Source organism: Heloderma suspectum, chromosome 9 (assembly GCF_057233095.1).
Source record: "Heloderma suspectum isolate Gila_16-S chromosome 9, 16-S_ref, whole genome shotgun sequence".
NCBI classification, from domain to species: Eukaryota; Metazoa; Chordata; class Lepidosauria; order Squamata; family Helodermatidae; genus Heloderma; species Heloderma suspectum.
The window spans coordinates 16,838,229-16,847,403 of NC_139466.1; the positions used below are offsets into that span (position 1 = coordinate 16,838,229).

Sequence of the window (9,175 nt, forward strand, 5' to 3'; positions counted from 1 at the left end):
AGCCAGAATGCTCTCATAACAACTGCCACCACCAAAGTCTTACTGCAGGGACGTTGAACCCCTTTCGGCCTGAGGGCAGAATTCCATTTTTGAGAAGCTCTTGTGGGCCACATCTCAGTGGTGGGTGCGATCAAAGGCAAAAGGGGCTAGGCAAGAATTATCAGCATAGTTCATCTTAAAGCTCTTACTGATGGTAAATGAGCCTTAGGAGAGGTGTTTCAACCTTTTAGAATGGGAGGAAACACCACTTAAAAGCCAGGAAACCACCAAATGATCAGTGGTCAGGGGAAAGAAGCTGGGGCCAAGAGGCCATCTGGGCAGATATCTGGAGAGTCAGATTGCGATCCTGGGAGGGCCAGAGGTTGGAGGCTGGGTCCCACTCTCTTGCTCAGGCTAGGCTGCAGGGGCTGCTCAGAGGTTCTGTCCCGTCACTGATGAGTATGTTTGTTCACTTAACACACAGGAGCTTTGGCCTGTTCTGTGGCAACCTGGGGGTGGCCAGTTCCCTAGGAACACCCACATTGATGCTGACCTCAGCAGAGACACCCACTCAGCACAGCCCCTGGCAGCCTCGAACTCCCAAGCTCAAGGGATCCTCCAGCCTCAGCCCCCCAAGGAGCTGGGATTATATATAGGCAGGAGCCACCATGCCTGGATCCCAGGAGGGCTGGATTTGGCCCCTAGGCCTGAGGGTCAGGCCCCTAGCTTACTGGCTTCCCCAAAATAAACACAAGCTGAGAGGAAAACCTGCTTTAAGAACAGATCGTTCCCCTGGAGTCCCATAAGCCACACATGCAATTTCGGTCACAGAATACCTGAACTTTGTTCTGGAGCGTAACTCAGTTGCATCTTCCTTGTTTGCCCACCTTTCTAAAGTCTGCACTATAGTGTATTCCTCTTCTTGTTCTTTGCATCCATTTGCCTGACATTGCTCTATTATTGGTTTTCTCCCCTCCTCCCTTTTAAAAACCTTTATGGAAATAATAATGAAACATTGATTAAAAACAAAGTTAAAACACATGGATGCAAACTGATACCCTTAGAAAATGGGGATATTTTATCACTGAGAAAAAGCAGCCACTACAATAACATTAAGGGAGCAATCCTTTCAATTCTGAGATTCCTATGCCCTGCTGGGCTAGAGCCAGTGGGGTGGGAGGAGTGGCAGAGGCAATCTTTGCCTCTCCATCCTCCATCTTTGGCAATTTTCGCTTGATGGGCTTTTCAGCTTGTCTAGCAAGGGCACTTTGGAGGGGAGGGAAGGAGGCTGGGGGAGCTTAGGATATCATGTATCCTGGCCTCTCTGATCTCCTCCCTTCCCTGCCTACTGTAATGCTGACTTTCCTCTTCCTCTGAGGTCGCTTTTCTGATTTCAGAGGGCAGCTGGTGCAGTTCTTTCTGCACTGGCTGTGGAGGGCAGGGAATGAGAGTTGGATCTCTGACTCCCCCTTCCAAGGTCAGAGCACTGTCTCCAACCTTGGAAGGGTTTTTCTGAGCAAATGATGTATGACATTATATCCTAGAATGGAGAAAGCACATCTCTGCCTGATAACAAAACCTATCAACCTTTAAACTGGCCATCTCAGGAAGAAAAGGCAGACTAAACAGAACACACAACTCTTCCAAGGGTGGGAAATTCTTATGCCAGACCTGACTAGCACCACTGAGCTACTCTTTGCTTTGCTGTTTGCTTTGCTTCTTTGAGAAAGTGCAGGTTGTCAGGACCTTGCTTCAGAAATGTGAAAGGAAAAGGATTACAACTGCTTCCAAAGCTCCTGGTAGTCTGAATTTCTCCCTGAGTTCTTCTGGAGATCAAAATTACCTGGCCTTGTTTCCAAAGTGGAAATGATGCCTGAGGAACCATCCGTTGTCTAGGGATGTCAGAGAATTCCGCCACGGCTCTTGGTGAGGCCGAATGCTTGGTGGAATGGCTTGCCCCCTCCGCCCCCCGCGGATCCCCCCCGGGATGAGACTTACCTGGGATGGATGTTCCGGACGGCGGCGGCTCCAGCGGCGGCTTCGGTGGTGGTGGCAGCAGCTGGTCTTCCGACTGGCTGCTGCTGCCGCCATTTGCAGTCTTGTCTTTTTTTTTTTTTTTTTTACATAGTAGTGATAGGCTACGTAAAGACTTACGTAGCCTATCACGGCCGGGTTAAAAAAAAAATGCGTACGCAAATGGCGGCGGCTATGGCCGCCGCCATTTGCATTCCTTATTTTTGGTCGTCTTAGTCTATGTAAATATTTATGTAGACTAAGACGGTGAAAATAAAGGGGAACGCAAATAGCGCCCACTACGCTATTTGCATTCCCCTTTCTTTTCTTTGTCTTAGTCTACATAAATATTGACGTAGACTAAGACGGCGAAAAATAAGGAACGCAAATGGCGGCGGCCATAGCCGCCGCCATTTGCGTATGCATTTTTTTTTTACCCAGAGCCCTCCACGGCTGGAAATCCAGCTGCAGATGGCCCTGGCCTGGGCCTGGCCGTGTACTCTGCGGAGCCGCCGCGGAGCACAGCTGGCCGTCGAGGATTCCGGGGGGGAGGACCGGATCGCCTCCCCCCTGTCGAGGATTCTGGGGGGAGGGATGGAACGCCTCCCCCCCATAGAACAGAATCCTTGAAAAGGTAAGAGACTTTCGTTCATCCCTACCATTGTTACAATGTGCAGAGAGCAGTGCTTGCACAGTTTGCTGCAGATGTTGCTTCCTTCTGTGCACCATCGTCTGCCTACCACACATTTACTGATCAAAACATACATGGTGATAAAACACAGCAAAAAAGTGACAATGACAAAGGAACGTGTGTGTGGCTTGGCTTCCTATGTATCCTAAGCATGTACAAGGGCATAAACTGATATCATCTGCACTTAAATTGGGGTTGCGGAACTCATCCCAAGATGTCTACACCCCTTTCCCCTGGCTTAGGGATGTACGAAACACCTACCTGGCTCCGCGCCGGGCAATCCGCGGTGGGGGGGAGGCTCACCGTCCCTCCCACCAGAATCCTTGACAGGAGGGAGGCGATCTGGTCCTCCCCCCCGGAATCCTGCCCGTCCGGCTCCGCTCCGCGGCCAAGCCGTGGAGCTGCTGGCTGGCTCCGGCCGCCCGCCGGCTCCGGCCGCCTGCAGCTGGACATCCAGCCACTGGGCAGCCCTGCAGGGATGCAAATAGCGGCTGTCGTAGCCGCCACCATTTGCATTTCTGTATTGAGCCATGATAGACTACGTAAATATTTACGTAGCCTATCACGGCAGGGGGGAAAAACCCAGCGTACGCAAATGGTGGTAGCTGCCGCCATTTGCGTATGCTGGGTTCCCCCCCCCCCCCGCCATGATAAGCTATGTAAATACTTACGTAGCCTATCACGGCCTCTGCAGGGAAGCAAATGGCCTTCCTGCGTTAGCCGTGATAGGCTACATAAGTATTTACGTAGCCTATCACGGTTATGAAGACGAAGCAAATGGCGGCCGCAGGACGGCTGCCATTCACAAAGCAGTGCGGACGGGAGCAGGTAAGTGCTCCATTTCGCACGCCTTTTGTGGGTTGGGGGTGGTGGGGACTTGTTTCTATGATGGATTTCGTGGGACCGAATGCACTGGCATTTGGCCTCACTGAGATCCGTCGTGGAATTCTCTGACATCCCTACCCCGGCTGCTGATTGTTTTCTGCTTTCCCAGTTTTTGTGCAGCCCTTCCCTCTTCTAGAAGGTTGGAATGCCTCTCCTAAGGCTGCATTACAGGCAGAAAGAGCTGTAAGCTACAATATAGTAGCATTTGGGGTGCTTCACCTTTTTCCTTTGGCCCTGGGCCACCACTGGAATGTACCCCCTCCAGACTTCTCCAAAATGGAATTCAGCCCTTGGGCTGAAAGAGGCTTTACACACCTGACTTAAATGTTGGTCGCTTGTTTTGTTTTGGAGTGCTGTGCCAGGGGCATCCCATCTCCTCCATGTTGCTTTATTTAAACTCTCTGACAAATGTAATGGAAAGTAAGTGAAAAAGGCAAGATAGGTCAGGTATAGGGATGGCGTGGGTGCCCGATTCTGTCTGGGAATCCGGCAGAAGCCCCTCTGCCTGCACCCACGTGCTCCGCTCACTGAGCTCCTGCCCCCGCTCGCCCCCTGCCTGAGTTTGGTGAGCAGCCCGTACTCAACCCAGCAGCCTTGTCGAGCTCCGCGGTCGCCATTCTTTGAAAAATAAAATGGAGACCACCAAAATGTGCATCTTTGTGTATGCACGGAAATGCACATTTTGTGAATGCGCATCTTTGCAAAAGCGGAAATGTGCATTTTTGCAAATGCACAAAGATGCACATTTTTGTGATCGCCACTTTATTTTTCAAAAAATGGTGACTGTGGAGCTTGACAAGGGCGCTGGGGTGAGTGAGGGTTGCTCGCTGAGCATGGGAGTGGCTCAAGCGTGGTCCAGGGATGGGCAAGTAGGGGCAGGGGCTGGGGAGCCAACTGGAGAACCTGGACGGGGGTGGGTAAAACTCAGAGCAGGAGAGGCCTCATGAATTACCTGTCACCAAACAGTGCCCCTGAATGACCACCATCCTTGTTCTCCTCCCATTTCCTGTCTCTGACAGCCTACCTGAAAATGTGACCAAATAACCTGACCGGAAAATAAGGCCAAATTGAACCTAGTGGACACACCTTCCCCACTTACAGTGTGGGGTAGGCAAAAAGACCCACAGCCCTGGCCAATCAGACTGTGAGCCAAAAATTCCTACTCAGTCCCTGAAAGGGTGACCAGCAGAACCCACACTGCATACAGGGAGGGCAGGAGGGAAGGGGCCGTGGTTCAAAGAGATGTTGAGAAGGGGCCCAGAGAGCTAAAAGCACCTTGCAGTCCCCTCTCACCCCTGGTGGCACCACCAGAGTCTGCCAGTGTTGGCCTCCCATGTCTCCTCATCCCCCCGCTGTAAGCTGGACATGGGGTAGGGCATTAGGACCCTCAGGAGGGCCTCTCCTGCACACCTTAATACCTGGGCAAGTTGATAACAAGACAAGTGGTCCTTTAGGAAATGCCCTAAGCCATTTATGCTAAGATGTGCCTAGGAAATTCATGATGCATATTTATTTTTTACATTGGAAACAGGCTCACATTCAACTAATGGTTGGCCAAACACATGTCCAAAATACAACCATGTCTTCTTGCTATTTCATTATGTGATTGTGCACATCTTAAAAATGTGCGTAGGGAGTAGTACTTCTCAAAAACAACAGACAGTATGTGGGTCAAAACCAGACACAACTGCCTACATCGGGCTTTACAAACATAACTTTTATTTTATTGCAGAAACATGCAAGATGCTAACCCCTAGGTGGCACTGGTGTTATTCCGAAAAGACTTCATGAATGAATCTTAGAGCCTGCATAAGAATTGAGACTTCCAGTCTCAAAATATATCCAGGAGACATGGTGGGTATTTCGTAGATTGCACTGGAACGTGAACATTTTATTGCTATTCTTCTTAATTAGAAAGAAATATCTCTGGAACAAACCTTTAAAAAGTGATGGGTACGACTATGACCATTTACCATGTACAGCTTTAAAAAGCTAATCAATATATGTTACACAGTATATCGCTTGTGTATGTCTAGACACTAAATGATTGCTGGCTATCTGAACGTCAAGGGCACTGTTATTTACTCTTGCCAATAGATTTAGATGCTGCAAAAAGGACACACTGCAGCTCAATGCATCGCTAAATCTAAGTACCTTAATTAAGCTGCATTGGTTTTCATTATACAGGTTCAGCAATGTGTGGCAACAGCAGTACACTACAGCTTTACATTAATGTCTTTCTTAAGCACTTCTTTAGATGGAGCAAGGAGAAGAAATGTCCAATGTTCACTTTACTCACCATTTTGGGCTCTGACCAGGCTATTATCTAGGATGGAAGCAGAAGCTGTTCATTCCCTCTGAACACTTTGTGGGGCATAATCAAATCCATAATGCTTCTCAACTATGGGTCTCTTCCAGGCCTGACAGCTTGGCTTCACACTTGCTGATGGGACTGGCATGAAGGGTTGGTGTTGTTGGGCTCCTGCCAAGGCCCCCACACCAGCAGGGGACTAACTGGTAGTCCCCAGAGGTCCCTGGCTCTGTTTTACTTCCTCCTTGCTGTCACTGCCTGTTCGCTTGTCTGTACTAAGCAAGGACAAGGAGCATCAGACTTTGCTTGCCTTGAGATCATAAAGGGCTGGATGTGCCTGATCTCAGAAGCTAAGCAGGGACAGCCCTGGTTAGTACTTGGATGGGAGACCACCTGGGAATCAGGCTTCCTGCATTGAGCAGGGGGTTGGACTCAATGGTCTTGTAGGCCCCTTCCAACCCTATGATTCTATGTCTATTTCTGCTCTCTTCTCAGTGGCTGTTCGAATGGGGCCCAAAGGGAAAGGGTGAGAAAAATGAGCAGGGTGACAGAAGCACCGCAGAGGTGGGTCCACCAAAGGATGGGTTCTATGGAGGGCACCTAGTTGTTGTAGTTCAGTCGTTCAGTCGTGTCTGACTGTTCGTGACCCCATGGACCATAGCACACCAGGCCTTCCTGTCCTCCGCTCTCTCCCGGAGCATGCTCAAGTCCATATTCATTGCATCAGTGATGCTATCTAGCCGTCTCATCCTCTGCCATCCTTCTCCTTTTGCCTTCAGTCTTTCCCAGCATCAGGGTCTTTTCCAGAGAGTTTTCTCTTCGCATTAGGTGGCCAAAATATTGGAGCTTCCGCTTCAGTATCTGTCCTTCCAATGAGCACTCAGGGTTGATTTCCTTTAGGATTGACTGATCGAACCTCCTTGCAGTCCAGGGGACTCGTAAGAGTCTTCTCCAGCACCACAGTTCGAAAGCATCAATTCTTCGGTGCTCAGCCTTCCTTATAGTCCAGCTCTCACAGCCATACATTACTACTGGGAAAACCATAGCTTTGATTAGACGGACCTTTGTCGGCAAGGTGATAGGCTTGTTATTTTTTATGGCTTGTTCTAGGGCACCTAGAACAAGCCATAAAAAACCATGGAGCTGACACTGCTGGCTACTTCTGTGCAAGTATAAGGAACCTTCCATAGAAGGACCTTTGTAATGGAGGATCACTTCCCTCCATTAAACTCAGTGGGGTCACTCACATGCTAGAGATGTACGGCTTTTGTAAAATCTGTTCTGTCTGCATTTCACAGATTGTCGGGTTCCTTCCATTCCATGGGCTGCTTATTGATGGAACTGGATTTTTTTTCCAATTTCCCACATTTGTGCAAATTTGCATCTGTGCAAATGTGCAACCCCCTGCAACTGCACAAATCCCCCCCCCCTGCACATTTTCATGCTTGAGCCTATGGGGGAAATGCACATTTTTGGCTGCTGTTTTTTATTTTACATATTTTTTGAACTAAATCTGTGTAAAATTCCAGAGAGTTTAAAAAAAAAAAAAAGTCCGCAAGTCCGCAGAATCCATGAGACTCAGGAAAATCCGGTTAGCTGCAGAATAGACACTGTCTAGCGGCCATAGGATTGTTCCCTAAGGTAGCTTCCTATGTTCCTATGTAATAAGACCAATATGCATGCATCAGTAGAGTGAGGTAGGAAGACAACAATAGAGTGAAGAAACTGAAAGCTGCAGAAAACTGTACATGTCATGCCCTTTATATTCCCCCAAATGGAGGATGCAACATTCCCCATCTTTCTTCCCAGCATAACCAGGAGCAGCAGAGCCCTCCTGCAACCATCATGTGACCGGCAGACTCTGACTTCTCCCACACTACACCTGGGACTAACTACTCTGGATTTGCAGATAAGGTGCACCATCTAGTCACTTTTTCCTTCCCCCTCCCCTCTCCAGCAACTGCCTGTTTAACATCTTGCCTGAATAAGAGATCTGGGGATCTCAAAAGCTCATATATTGTTTAAAAATAAAAAACAAAACAAAAACAAATTGTGCATGTAAAAGTATTACAGCAACATGGTTTTTGGAATTTTTCTTATGGGGCTTTTCTACATGAGGCTGTTAACTTGCTGCATCTACTTTCAGTTTTGCTGCAGAACTGAGATCTGAGCATTACACAAAGAGCATTTCCTTTCCTGCTTTTCTGCTACATAACCTCTAGGTGACACTGTGGTATAGTAGTATAGCACAAGCAAGTGGAAACAGAGTTTTCTTTCATCAGCAGAAATAATACCCCATTTTCCCTGCTCTAAAAAAATAACCTCACAGAAAGTGCTGTTTACAAACAAAAGTGAAACTGGAGGGTCATGATGTCATCTAAAGAAGCTGTAAACAACCATGGGTAGGGAATGCTGGGTGCACAATAAATGGCTTATGTAGAAAAGCTCAAGGTCAACACGGCTACCTTTGCTTTTTATGTAATTCACTGTATACAACATTTGAAAATAAACATTGGAACAACGGAGGATCTCATCATATGCATTGTTTCCACTTTGGAAACAAGACCAGTTAATTTTGAATTCTAAAATTTGGGGACAAATCCAGATAGCAGGGAACATTTGAAGCAAGGTTTTGTACTTCTGGTTTCATATATTTTAAGCAAGGTCCTGATAAGCTGGGCTTTCGAAGAGACAAGTTTACAAAAGCAAAGCAAAAACCAGCTAAACTGCTGTACTAAGTAAGTAGAGTTTCACATTTCATAGTACATAAACCACTGGTCTGGGACTGGGGGGTCCTGGGTTCAAAGCTCTACTCAACTATGAAGCTTAGCAGAAAGCCTTGAACAGGTTACTGCCCAGTGCTGGCTCCAGGTTTTTGAGGGCCCTTGGGCAAGGCCCCCTCTATGGGCCCCCTCCCACAGTGGCTTGACCTGTTCACTGCCATTGTCACCAGCTGCTTTTGCTCTTTGTCCTCTTTCTCATCATTGCTACCTCTTGCTTGCTTGACAGGCAGAGAGCTGGTGAGCAAGCAGGCCACGGCATCTCCTGCTCCTCTTTCTCACTGCCACTGTTGTCTTGGCTAGAGCGAGAGGCAGGTGAACAAGCAAAAGTTGCAATGGTGAAGAGGAGGAACAACTCTGGGAGCTCTTGTCAGGGGGCCTCTGTTGGGGTGTGGGTCCTTGGTAGGTGCCCAACCATGTCAACACTTGAAGCCAGTGCTGCCACTGCCTCTCAGCCTAATCTCCCACAAAGAGTTGTTGCAATGATAAAATGAGTTAACCCCACATGGAGGAGAA

At 48.3% G+C, this 9,175-nt stretch overlaps 1 non-coding gene across 1 annotated transcript; it reads right to left on the reverse strand.

Moving 5' to 3' along the window:
• Positions 1-363: 363 nt before the first annotated feature.
• On the reverse strand, positions 364-656 carry LOC146338460 (signal recognition particle RNA). Its single transcript, XR_014784900.1, has one exon.
• Positions 657-9,175: the final 8,519 nt, after the last annotated feature.